Here is a 14324-nt window from a genome sequence, read left to right as displayed (position 1 = left end):
CGATAACTTCAACACGAGGGGGGGTCGATATACCCCCTCCCCGCCGATAATATTATTTTCCCATGTACGTATGTCGTCGTTGTCGATATAACCCCCTCCCGATAACTTCAACACGTGGGGGGGGGGTCGATATACCCCCTCCCCGATAACATTATTTTCCCATGTATGTATGTCGTCGTTGTCGATATATATAACTCCCTCCCAGATAACTTCGACATGATGGACGGTCGATATTTATACCCCCTCTCGACCGTGATAACTTATACCACGGGAGCACCCCCCGGCCCTCTCGCTCGACCAAAACTATCGAGGACACCCAAACCCTAGAAAAAAACGATGTCGGTCTCCTACCCCCTCCCGCCGCGCCCCTACCCTTGAAGCGTTGCCTAGGCCACCCCAAACCCGGAATAAGCTAGGTCTACGTTTGCACTAATATATCCACCTGCTGTCATGTTTGTGTAATAATTGCCATGTTGTAATATTTGCAGAAACAATGGAGCACGGACGAGACGAGCAAGCAGAAGAGGTGTTGGGGGACATAATCTTAGTCGGAGGTGATATCTTGTCGTATCTTAACGACAATGATGGTCCGGAAGAACAGGGTGAAGAAGCAGGCTACATTGATCGAAGAGTGGAGGAGGAAAGACATGATTATGATGGCTCCGGTGACCCAATGCTGGTGCAAGAAGGAGCCCGTGGTGACGGCTCCGGTGACCGAACAGAGTCCGGCCAGGTAAATATATTAGTTAAGCCTGTGCTGACTAGCTAATTGATGCATTCATTGTTTTGGTATGTACACATATTAATTAACACTCGTCTTTCTTCTTTTTTCTAGCCCTCCGGATCGAGCACAACTTCGGTAAAGAGACGAGGCCCGAAGAGAAAGTTGCGCTCGGATGAAAGGCTTGAGATCACAGCAATCGCGCGTGACGGCCAACCGATTGAACCCATCCGGACAAAGGATGCATTTGCTGCTCAGTGCGGGGTTCTAGTTAGGGACAAGATCCTGATCAGCATCCAGCAATGGTATAAGCCTAAGAAGGAAGACCCTGAGGTGTCTTATGTCAATGATATGCAGAAAGATGATCTTTGGACTGAGCTGAAGGCAAATTTCACCCTACCGCCAGAGGAGGATCCGGAGAAGCCAGTTATAGAGCAATTAATCAAGTCTCATGCTCTTAAGAAGATGGCAGACCTATTCAGGAGGTGGAAGAATGAGCTGAAAACGTTTGTCAACAAAGAAGAGACACCAGAATTCATCGGCCGGTATGAGAAGATCAGAGATCACTGGCCCGCATTTGTGGCCCACAAGACATTGGAAAAGAGTAAGAAGATGTCAGCGACAAACATGAAGAATGCTGCAAAGAAGAAGCTTCACCATCGCACGGGGTCAGGTGGCTACCTCAAAGCCCAACCTAAGTGGGCCAAGGCTGAGAATGATCTGCTTGAAAAAGGGATCAAACCACAGACAATGAACTGGACAGACCGTTGCCGGACTTGGTTCTTCGGGGCTGGCGGAACCTTGGACCCTGTATCAGGGAGGTGCGTTTGGACGAACGAGCTTTTGAGAATACCAGTCAAGAAGATTCAGCAATATATCGATGCAGCGCAGCAAGGGACGTTCGTTCCAGACAGAGAGAACGACGAGCTCACAATGGCCCTCGGGAATCCTGAGCACCCTGGACGGACACGAGGCACGCCAGGCTCCGTTCCGTGGAAGGCTGGTTTTCCGGACGCGGGCGGTTACAAAAGCCAGGAGAGGAGGAAAAAAGTGGAGCAGATCCAAATTCAGAAGCTGCACGAAAGGGTTCAAGCGCTAGAGGAACAAGACGGCAATCGACATGACGAAACTGCCCCCGAAGCTACACCGCCATCTCAGCGGAGAAGCAGCGTGGCTTCCACCGAGCTGCTTCAGCTAGAGCATGCGGCTCCTGCTAGCTACCCCGTGGATGCTATCACGGAGTCTCAACATTGCCACCTTATGGCGGAATGGCAGAACTTCAAAGTCAAGGCGGCTGTTGGCTCTGTTTTACCTCCTGAACCCGGCGCAACCTACCACTGCCGGCCGATTCCAGAAGGATATGCTAGGGTGATGGTGGATGAAATAACGGAGGGATTTGAGGAGCTCCAGCTTGACCACCCTACCGGTGAAGGGGAGACTCGGCTGGGTTCTGCTCTAAAGACTCCAAGCCTATGGCGGAAGGAGCTCATCAAGCTTCCGAACTGGACGGCTCCAGCGAGTAAGGGCACTCCGCCTCCTCCTCCGCCTCCTCCTCCGGCGAGTGATCAGGGCACTCAGCCTCCTTCTCCGGCGCGTGGCAGCACTCCGCCTCCTTCTCCGCCAGCGCCGGCGCGCCCGAGCAGCCAGCCTCCTCCTTCTCCGCCTCGTCAGCAAGGGCGGAAGAGACCCACCGCCGCTGCGGCTGCTCCGGCGTGTCGTAGTCCTTCTCCTCCGCCTCGTAAGCAAGGAAAGAAGACAGCCGCAGCCGCTCCGTCTGCTCTGCCGGCGTCTAGCAGTACAGCTGCCAGAGGCGGGAGGCAATACAGATTCGGTCCTTCTCTGAAGACTCCAGAGAAGTTACCATACGAGAGGACCGAGGAGGAAACCAGGAAGATCGTGCGAGCCGAAGTGACAAACTTCTTTGAAGGGGTGAAAGCAAAGAAACATCCACCTCCGGAGGAGAAGGTAGATCCGGTGAAAGCAAAGCGCACTCTGGCTGCCCTGACAAAACCACCAAAGTCTCCGCCGAGAGGCAACTATGAGCGCATTCTTGCAAAGACATATGCCGAAGTGGAGCGGTCGGGAAGTACTGTCAGTGATCAAAGGTTAAAAGAACGACGAGCTGGGAAAAAAATTGCCCAGCTCGGCGAACAAGCGAACCAATCGTGCCCCCCGCTCAAGGTGTCAAAAGACATCGTCGCTAATGATCCGAGTATGGTGCCCGGTTATAGCAATCTTGGAGATTACCTGCCCGACGATGTACATTATGAAATCATGGAGGTGGACGAACACAAATACCATTTCGGGAAGCCTCTCGTCAAAGATGAAAGATCTCTAACAATGATGATGCGAAGACTACATGATTGGTACATGAAAACCTGCAGAGAGTCTGATGGGATGGATACTTTGACGCTGAGAGTTAAACCGGAGCATGACCTCGTTGGAATTGATCTGCTGAATGTTCCATTTGAGGATTTCTTCCAGTTTTACAATCAAAAGGCCCTCGATAAAACAACGATCACTTGCTACTGTCTGTAAGTAGTACTACTTCTGTCATTAAGTCTCTCTATATAGGTCAGCTCTTTCATTGCATGTATTTATAATTATCCTCACTATATTATGCAGATTGAAGATCGCCGAATTGAAGAAAAGACAAATCGATGATATTGGGTTCATTAACACAAATCTCATAGATGCATATACGGTTGAAAAACATCCCAAAGAAGCCGAGGCCAACTTGCTACAATCGTTGGTATTAAATCAAAACAAAGATATAATACTCTTTCCTTACAACTTCAAGTGAGTGTTACTGTCTTGTGCATATTCGGTTTCCCTTATTAGTCCAGGTTATGGTAATGTAATTGATGACTTATGCATGCATGCGCAGCTTCCACTATATTCTCCTAGAGATTAAGCTTGAGCAGGGAGTAGTAACCGTCTTAGACTCGAGACGAAAAGATCCCCAGGACTATGCGAACATGACTCAAATGCTCGAGAAGTAAGTTAAATCGATCATTATCCACCATATCAGCAACTTTGTCCATTTCCTGATACCAAGTAATTGTTTTCTTTGTCTGGCAGGGTTTGGAGAAAATTCACCTCAAAAGCTCCGGGACTGCCGAAGAAGCTGCAATTTAATCACCCGAAAGTAAGTACTATAGTAGCATGTTCCGCGCATCTCGTAGTGATTCAAGTGCTAGTTTCATCAATACCATTTAGCATGCTTGCTTATCAGTTTGATTGACCTCTATTTCTTGTAAAGTGGTTGTGGCAGGAACCCGGGAATAATTACTGTGGATACTACGTTTGCGAGTCCATCCGCTACACGACCTGTGAGCGGGGCTACACTGAAGAACAATATGAAGTGCATAAGCAATAATATTCACAATTTTATTTTATTACCATCATTTGTGTTGAGTTTCATTTATTCATATATATATGTATTGACCCCCTTCTTCAAATTAGATGCTTCGGAAGCAGGATGAACTCCTAGCACCAGATCGTATGCGAGGAATTCAAGAGGAATTGGTGGCATTCTTCCTTGACCACATGATCGCTGAAAACGAAGAATACTATGTGGACCCTGTGTTCCTACAATTTAATTAGGAGATTGTATTGTAAGAGATAATTATTGTATATATGTAGCCGGTAGTGTCGGATAGATATACGAGAACTTGTTGTTCGACCAATATCTCGGAGAAGGAGAGGTGGTCGATATCACTTCTCTCTGTATGCATATGTTCATGACGATCTTCTGTTTCCTTCATTTGATTACTAGCTAGCGTGTCTACTCCTCTCCATACGTATATAGTACGTAGCGTCGACCAAGCACGGAGATAAGAGAGGACACTTCTCTCTATTAATTAGCTAGCTAACACAATATATGAAACACCTAAATTAACCCCCCAAAACCCCTAAACCACCCCCTTTCAAAAAAAAACAAAAACCTCAGCTCCTGCCAGCTGCTGACGTGTGGATGCCTATTGGTCCCGGTTGGTGACACCAACCGGGACAAAAGGCCCTGCCTATTGGTCCCGGTTGGTGGCACCAACCGGGACCAAAGGCCCCCCTGCCTGGGCTGGCAGAAGCGGCCGGTTCGTGTAAGAACCGGGACTAAAGGGTTAGGGCTTTAGTAACGACCCTTTAGTCCCGGTTCGAGAACCGGGACAAAAGGCCCTTACAAACCGGGGTAAAAGCCCCTTTTCCTACTAGTGTGAGGGTACCACTACTATTACTGATGAGAATGGTAGGTTGAAGACATTTCGTGAAACAGGGATGTACAAAAGCCTCAAAGGGCATCAGACACTATGTGATGTCCTCAAGAAATAGATATTGAACCGAAACCCTAGGAAAGAGGGTGTTGGGTTTGAGAGGAAAATGAATGTTGATGGTTCATACTGGAAACCTGAGCAGTACCCCAAAACCTCATGCGTTGCTGCAAAGGGACCTTCAGTGGATCCATCTACCTTATCTGGCTTCACTTGTGCTAACCCCATGAATCCTTTGATGCAAAGTATAAGCTATTCAAAAATAAGAATGGTGAAGTGTTTGCCAGGTATATTGGTACTAACTGCAGGAACGGACCACCCTTGAAGAAGATCTGGGTGCCCAAAATTTGTCTTGAGAAGCTTCCCGTGAATGTCATCATGACACCACCTGGGAAGAAGACAAACCCTATACCAAAGGCTTCATATGGTCCAAAGGCTTCATACAGACAGAGGACCCATCAAGGTCACCCTAACGCCAATGTTTTGCAGGGAAACCATACTCAGACTTATGAATATGAGCGTGTGTCATCAAACCGCTATGTTCATAAAACCAAGAACTTCTCTGCTTATTCTTATGAGTATTATTCACGTCCTGCAAGGCTATTTGCTAGGGCTCCAAAGACAAAATTCTCAGATGCTGCACTTAGACTCATTGCTTCTAAGCCACCCTTGAAGATGTGGGTGGTTAAGAAGAATTAACTCTCTTTTGCAGGGAATGGTCTCCAGCCGGAAATCAAAGGCTTCTGATGCTTATGCCGGGGACCTAAAACATCTTGTGGGACGCAAGATAAAATGCCAAAATAGTCTCACTATGTATTTCGTCCCAGGGTTTCTAGACAAACATCCTATCTACCCTAACAAGGATCTGAACTTCAATAGTATGCTTGTTCGTCAAATGTTTATGCTTCACAATACTCTTGGTGAAGCCTATCCCACTAACTACACTGTAGGGTACGGCTCCGAAGGCTACTGAGTGGAATATGGACAGTGGATGCACTAGCCACATGACTGGTGATCGAAGTCTTCTTATGGATTCAGCCCTATGTCCATCTGACAAAAGTCACATCACATTTGCTGACACTGGTAAAAGCAAGGTATTGGGCCTAGGTAGAGTTGCAATCTCAAAGGATCAGCACATGGATAAAGTGATGCTTGTTGAATCCCTTGGTTTCAACTTAATGTCCGTCTCAATGCTTTGTGATTTGAACATGATTGTGATATTTGGAAAATATCATTGCCTTGTGCTTATGGAATCTGACAAATCTCTAGTCTTCGAAGGATATCGAAAAGATGATCTGTATATGGTAGATTTCTCCTCAGGACCACAGCTGGCCGTATGTCTTCTAGCAAAAGCTTCAGAGTGCAGGCTCTGGCATCGGAGGCTAGGGCATGCGGGCATGAGGAACTTGCACACTCTCGCGAAGAAGAAGCATGTCATAGGCATCGAGGGCGTCAAGTTCAAGAAGTATCATCTATGTGCTGCCTGTGAAGCCAGAAAGATGACTAGGGCCAAGCATCCTTCAAAGACAATAATGACGGCGACACGTCCCTTCGAGCTGCTTCACATGGATTTATTTGGCCCTACTCACTACTCTACCCTTACAACCACTGCATGCCTCTATGGTTTCGTCATTGTTGATGATTACTTAAGATATACATGGGTACACATAATTCTCTACAAGACTGAAGTGCAGGATGTCTTCAAACGATTTGCCAATCGCGCCATGACCAAGTATGGCATCAAGATCAAGCACATCAGAAGTGACAATGGCACAGAATTCAAGAACACCGGCCTTGATACATTGGGCATCACACATGAGTTCTCTGATCCATACACACCTCAGCAAAATGGCATCATGGAGCGCAAGAACAGAACCCTCATTGAGAGGGCACGAACGATGCTTGATGAGTACAAGACTCCAAGGAAATTTCTGAAGCCATTAATACAGTATGCCACATCATCAACCGTGTTTATCTTCACAAGTTCCTAAAGAAGACATCATATGAGCTCCTGACTGGTAAGAAGCCAAATGTCAGCTATTTTAGAGTCTTTGGTGCTAGGTGCTGGATCAAGGATCCGCATCAAACTTCAAAATTTGCACCGAAAGCACATGAAGGTTTTATGCTTGGCTACGGAAAGGATTCGCACTCCTACAGAGTCTTCAACCTCTTTCACTACAAAGTGGTTGAAACTGTGGATGTGCGGTTCGATGAGACTAACGGCTCGCAAAGAGAGCACCTACCAAATGTGCTAGATGAAGCTACACCAAGTGAGTCTATCAAGCTTATGGGTACTGGAGAAATCATACCTTCAGAGGAATAGGCTGAAGAGGAAATCATCATTTCTGCACCTAATCAGCAAGAAGACACTGCTCAACCTGAAGCTGATGCTGAAGATGAAGACAATGATCAGCAAGGGCAAAATCTTCGTCCAGTACATCCTTGTGTTGCAAATGAAGTCCAGATTGAGAAGATAATCGACATCATCAATGCACCTGGTCCACTCACTCATTCAAGAGCAACACAGCTAGCAAATTTATGTGGGCACTTTGCATTTGTCTCTATATTTGAACCCAAGAAAGTTGATGAAGCCTTCATGGAACCTGAATGGATTCAAGCTATGCAAGAAGAGCTTCAACAGTTCGATCTGAACAACGTATGGGAGCTAGTAAAGCGTCCTGATCCTCGCAAGCAAAATAACATCAGCACCAAATGGATCTATCACAACAAACAAGATGAGCATGGTCAAGTTGTCAGAAACAAAGCTCCTCTCGTTGCTCAAGGTTACACACAAGTTCAAGGGATTGACTTCGATGAAACTTTTGCTCCTATGGCTAGGCTTGAAGCCATTTGCATACTGCTAGCCTATGCCAACCACAACAACATTCTTCTTTACCAAATGGATGTAAAGAGTGCCTTTCTCAATGGAAAAATTGAAGAAGAAGTGTATGTTGCACAACCACCTGGTTTTGAAGACCCATTGCGTCCTGACATGGTGTACAAGCTCAACAAGGCACTATATGGCCTCAAACAAGCACCTCACTCTTGGTATGACACACTCAAAGACTTTCTCAAGAGCAAAGGCTTCAAACCTGGTTCCCTAGATCCCACACTCTTCACGAAGACATATGATGGTGAACTGTTCGTATGCCAAATCTATGTGGACGACATTATCTTCGGCTGCAGTGACAAGAGATACAGTGATGAATTTGGGCATATGATGCAAGAGCAATATCAGATGTCCATGATGGGTGAGTTGACGTTCTTCCTTGGTCTTCAAATCCGTCAGCAGAGAAATGGCATCTTCATATCACAAGAGAAATGCCTCAAAGATTACCCGAAGAAGTTTGGAATGCAAGACTACAAAGGGTACATGACGCCAATGCCAACCAAAGGCCAATTGGGCCCCGACGAAAATGGTAAAGAGTTCGATCAAAAGGTATACCACTCCATGATTGGTTCTTTACTCTACTTATGTGCATCTAGGCCTAATATAATGCTTAGCGTTTGCATGTGTGCCCGCTTCCAAGAGGCACCAAAGGAATCACATCACTTAGGTGTGAAGCGAATTCTTCGATATTTGGCTCACACCCCAACACTAGGATTATGGTATCCAAAGGGCTCAGAGTTTGATCTAGTTGGATTCTCAGATGTTGAGTATGCTGGTAACAAGGTTGATCGCAGGTCCACATCAGGCACATGTCACTTTCTTGGACGATCTCTTGTCTGTTGGTCTTCAAAGAAGCAGAACTGTGTATCACTCTCCACTGCTGAATCCGAATACATTGCTGCTGGATCTTGCTGCGCTCAGCTTCTATGGATGAAGCAAACTATCAAGGACCATAGCATCCACCTGAAGCATGTGCCACTCTATTGCGACAATGAAAGCGCCATCAAGATTGCCAACAACCCAGTTCAGAACTCGAAGACAAAGCACATTCAGATCCGTCATCACTTTCTCAGAGGTCATGTCATGATGGAAGACATTGATATCATACACGCCAACACTGAAGAGCAATTGGCAGATATCTTCACAAAGCCCTTGGATGGGAAAAGGTTTGCAAGCTGCGGTGTGAGCTAAATATCTTAGAATCCTCGAATGTCCTGTGATTGGACACACATCCTAACGCTTATGCATGTTGATGACTTAGATGTGCAACACACGAAGTAACGTAATCAATCAATGAAGACTTACCCTCTAAGTTTGAATACATTAACATGGAATTTGACTTCGGAGCGCCACGATAATTGTGCGCCGTGTCTGGGTCTAATACTTCCTATACGGTGGGTAACACCACCAGCAAACTTTCTCAAAGATTTTCATTTGGCGTCGTGATTGCATTATCTTCATATTTGGTTTGTCTTCAACATTGATTTGACTTCAAGGTTTATCTTCGCAATGTTGATTTGGTCTTTACTGAAATATCTATATATGAATATGTGTTCTATCCTCTACAGCATTCACTTATAGCTATGTCTTTAAACTTGCCATTTTCTAAACTAAGTGAATGTGATCGGACCCTAACCCCTTCTATGCTTCTTCCTCAAATTCTATCTATCCAGTCATATGCATTCTGTTGATACGTGTCGAATGTCTTCACTGCTTCCTTGTCAGCTGAAGATATAGAGACACACATTTATAATTGTTTTAATGCCATATCTCATTTTTCCTGGATACCGGAGAACCCGGAACGACTACCCGACAAACCAGGCATGCGTGGGAACATGGAACAACTTTCAAAGAGTTGCATGCATGCCACATGTCCATCAGATGTGAACCGCCAGGGGCACCTGCGTAGCGCTGCGCAGCCCTTCTCCTTATAAACACACACCCGCGCGATCATTATCTCCTCTTCCACCTCGCCATCTCGCTCAAACCCTAGCGCCACCGCTAGCTCGCGTCGATGCCGGAGACGAAGAATTTAGCTGCCACGACCTCTTCGACGTCGTTCTCACGCCGACCGTGGACCTCGTCTTCTCTGCCGCCGCCGTAGGTGTCTTCCGCCGCCAAGTTAGGGCGCGGGAGATTGGACTGCTCGGCATCCGTTCTGCCTCGTCTAGCAGTTCATCTATGGTAAATAAATCTCACTTTGTACAGCCTTTTTGATCTGTCAACTCCATCCACTTCAACCAATAGTGGTTTCTAGACTTCCAAATCTGGATCTTTCTCTCTCTGAATCTCATAGCTTGCAAATATTATTCACTTATGCTTCATAACTAGTTAGATTCCTCACTTGTACTTATGCATGGATTCGTACAAATCTGGAACCAACTCACTTCAAATAAGTGACTTCGCACTATGAGGTCAATGTCTTCAAACTGATTTATCTTCAAAATCTTCTAAGAATGCATATGACCTCTTCCCCTTCCCTCGCATCTCTAATGCTGTGACAGGTACATGTTCGTGGGAGAATCCCTTAGTTCTTAGAGTCTGCATTCATTTGCAGAATTCTTACAGCATCATATTGACTCCCCCGAAGCCAGTTCTTGTTTCACAAGTAGACGGAAGCCTTTCACTGTCTTGAAGCCTCTATGTCTGAATATTATGGCTACTGATAAACCTGCAAGGAAGGGTAGCAGGCAGCGCCATGGCAATACTGCTCTGGATCTGCCTTCGGATCTCTGTGAACAATACAAGACTGATCCTGAGGAAACCTATGGATAGCGCAAGACCCGAATCCAATGGATCAGAAGATATTGGGCAGAAAAATGGTTCAAGTATAACTTCGTCACTCCTGAGTATGCTGAGAAGAACGCTATCAAGCGCCCATGGGGTGATATTCTTTACAAGAATCTGCCACCCAAGACAAAGTCTGAAGCTATTGCTCAAAGCTTCTATCCGTGCATGGTTCGAGGGCCTCAGCCTGCTAATGCCGACCCATCATCTCTTCGATGGTGTCGTGATGATGATCTCTTCAAGCGCAACTTTCAGTTTGCAAAGGAGTCGGTTGCCAAGAATAAGAAGGCATTTGGACTTGACTTCAACCCTGGTCCGTCTGCTCCAAGGCCTGATGGCACACGTGATGCCAATCCTAATGTCATCGGCCCCTTCAATAGCATTGATGGGCTCCTCTCCCATATTGCTGCTCAGAGGGCCATGGTGGAACAATCTGCTGATGATGCAGACTCTAAAGATGCACCTGCACCACCGAAGCAGCAGAAGAAGAAGAAGTCAAAAGCTTCAAAGCCCTCCATCGCACCAAAATCTTCGACTGTGAAGCCATTGGAGACTGCACCTCCTGAACCTAGTGTGCAGTCTGAAGACTTGTCTCGTGTCTCCAGGAAGACCCAGAATACCAAGAAGCCAAAGAAGATTTCTGGGCAAAACCTGACTCCTGCTGCCGTTCTGCGCAATGAAGACAATACCATCGATCTGTCAAGTGATGAAGATCTTGGAGATGAAGCTCTAGAAATGTTGATCAAGAGCAAGCAAGAGGCTGAGATCTTCCACAATCTGCCTCTCTTCGATGCTGATATTCTGAACAACTTCATTGATGAATGGTTTGAGGACCAGAGCATCAACATTGATGATCTGCAGCTGCTAGTGGACATCAGCGTCACATTTCACGGAGCCATTGCCAATGAACTTTCCTTGGCTCAGAGAATCGTTGAGCTGGAGAACAAAATAGACTATGAGAAGGCACATTTCAAGAAGAACGTTGAAAAGCTCAGTGTTGCTGATGTACAAATATTCAAGCAAATGATGAATGTCCTCAAGGCCGAACTCAACAAGAAGCATGAAGAAGCCAAAGGCTCACGCGAGCGCATGAAGTACTATGAACAGAAATGTGTGCAAGCACACAATGAAGGTGATAAGAGAAAAGCACTTGGGTGTCCTGGCATCGACCCCAAGATGGCTGCCAAGAAAACCAAGAAGTCTGCTGAAGCTGAAGCAAAATCTTCAAGGCAATGCCGACCAAGCATTGTCTTCCCTGCCAACATGACTGGCTTGAAGCCAAAGGTCCCCTCAGCAGCTTCTGAGCAGAAGAAGACAAGGCAAGCCGAAGCCGAAGCCAGGAAGAGGAAGCATTAAGACTCCTCTGAGGCTGCTTCCTCCACGAAGAAATTGAAGACTAAGGCTTCAAAGTCTTCAAGAAAAGAACGTGCCTCTGCCCAAGTACCGCTGAATGTCAAGCCAATTTCTGTCGCACCACCTGACAACCGCGAGCGCCGCCTAGTGATTCATGAGCCTGCTTCCACAGAGGCTCCAGAAAGTGAAGAAATTCCAGCTGTTGACGCCAACGCAGCTGAAGACATTGGTCACGAAGACAATGTGAATGATGATGAAGTCCTTCCTCAGCTTGAACCCATGTCGGTATCATCGCCTGCTCTCACGAGCAGTGAACTTATTAGCATTGGTCGTCCCTTGACGCCAGTTGCTCAAGATGACTCATGGGTTGAGCAACAACAACAAGACACCCCTCTGCAAGACTAGACACCACGTACTCCACCTGCTCAAGTCACCACTCCAGTGCTTGATGATGACAACTTCATGGAACAGACCACTCCCTCTCCAAAGGCGTCACCAGCATTTCACAGGCTTTCCAAAGGCCTCAGGCCACAGGTCTCCATGACAAGCATTCCAGAAGAGGATGTGCAACACCACAGCTTAGTAGCACATCAAGTGTTCCCTGAAGTCACCCTTCTGTGTCTGCCTCTGTGTCTGATGCTAAAGCTGCTGAAGACATTCCGGCTGCGTCAGCCGAAGAAGAAAAAGAAGAGAAAGAAGATGAAAGAGAAGCTACACCCCCTGCCTGTGATCCAGTCATTCAAGAAGAGAATGTGATCGTGCCCGACCCTCCAGTTGTTGAACAGATGGAGGTTGAAAACAATGAGGCTGCCACAACCAACAATACTGAAGCCAATGACTCTATCATGGCTGACGACAATGTGGAGCCCGAAGCCAATGCGGCTACTAACACTATTGTGCCGCCAATCATCTCTGATGATGCCGTTCCTCCACCAAGGCCTCATACTATGGAACACGCGTTCAATCGTGGTGAGTTGGTGACTGTCAGATGGCCTATCATGGTTCCACCCACTGCTCCCGGGCCGCAATATGATTATGAGAGAATTCCTTATTTAACACTGTCTTAAAATTGGATGCCCTATTTAACACCGAAAAAATATTTCTTCCCTCTATAACATCAACTCTAAATTTTGTTCCCAATATAACACTTGTGGCCAATATTTGAGTTAACAGTGTTAAATGGTGTATGAAATGAAAATTTTGCCCTCAAACATCTAGCTAATCTGCCCCTATATTTCTATGTCATATTTAAAGGTGGGATAACACGAGTCGGTGTGGCCAAAAGGTTGTGCTAAAAATAATTGCCTAAGTTTACCTGATAGGCTGATAGGCCAGGCTCTGGTGGTACGTGAGAAGTGTTCTGTAATCTGTATGCAAGTTGGAGTTAGCAGACTGTGCCGCACCTGCTGGGGCCAGTGGCAGCACGTCGTGAGAGTGGAGTTGATCGATCCAGCAAGCTAGCCTTTCACATGTACGTGCGTCACGTACGGCTAGATGTGCGTGCACTATTCCGCAGCAAGATAATCAAGCAGCTACTAGTGCCAAGGGTAATCAAGCAGCTACTATTCCGCAGCAAGATAATCAAGCAGCTAGCCTTTCACATGTACTAGCCTTTTGCACGTACTTGTGCAGCCCTCCGATGATTTGTATTAGCGTTCTAAAACAAACAGAGGCACCGGGAAAAAAGAGTGAAAATTTTGGTGATATACTAGTGCCAAGGGTAATGTCATTTCAAGCGCCATTTAACACTTTTAGCTCAAAAAATTGACGAAAGTGTTATATTGGGAATAAAATTTAGAGTCAATGATAGATAGGGAAAAAATATTTTGCCAGTGTTAAATAGGGAATCCAATTTTAAGATAGTGTTAAATAAGGAATTCTTTCTATGATTATCATGTGGAGCAGAGGCCTCAAATTCAGAAGCCAAAGCCAAGATTGCCAAGGCTTCCAAGTGTTGTAACAACTTAGGGCTCGTTCAGTGTGCTCAGCTTCAGAGAGCACAACACCTTCTTTGACAGCGCCAAGAACCCATACACGAAGCCAGAGATATCCTCTGACAAGTTTTGGAGCCATCAGCAGCGAAGCTACTACTCTTGCATCCTATACAACCAGGACCTGATTTTTCTACATAAGCGTCTGGACTGTGATGCTATGGCTGGGCTGCCATGCCTCGAAGATGCCCTTGATTGTTTTCGGGATGTTGGGCTGCTGCCGTTTGTGACTGACAAGGAGCACTGGTATGAAGAACTTCTGCTCCAGTTCTATGCAACATTGCACATTGGAGGCTACAACAGGGATCCGAAGA

The sequence above is a fragment of the Triticum aestivum genome, chromosome 6D (assembly GCF_018294505.1).
Source record: "Triticum aestivum cultivar Chinese Spring chromosome 6D, IWGSC CS RefSeq v2.1, whole genome shotgun sequence".
Classification (NCBI taxonomy): Eukaryota; Viridiplantae; Streptophyta; class Magnoliopsida; order Poales; family Poaceae; genus Triticum; species Triticum aestivum.
Note: the sequence above shows the minus strand (reverse complement) of the source record.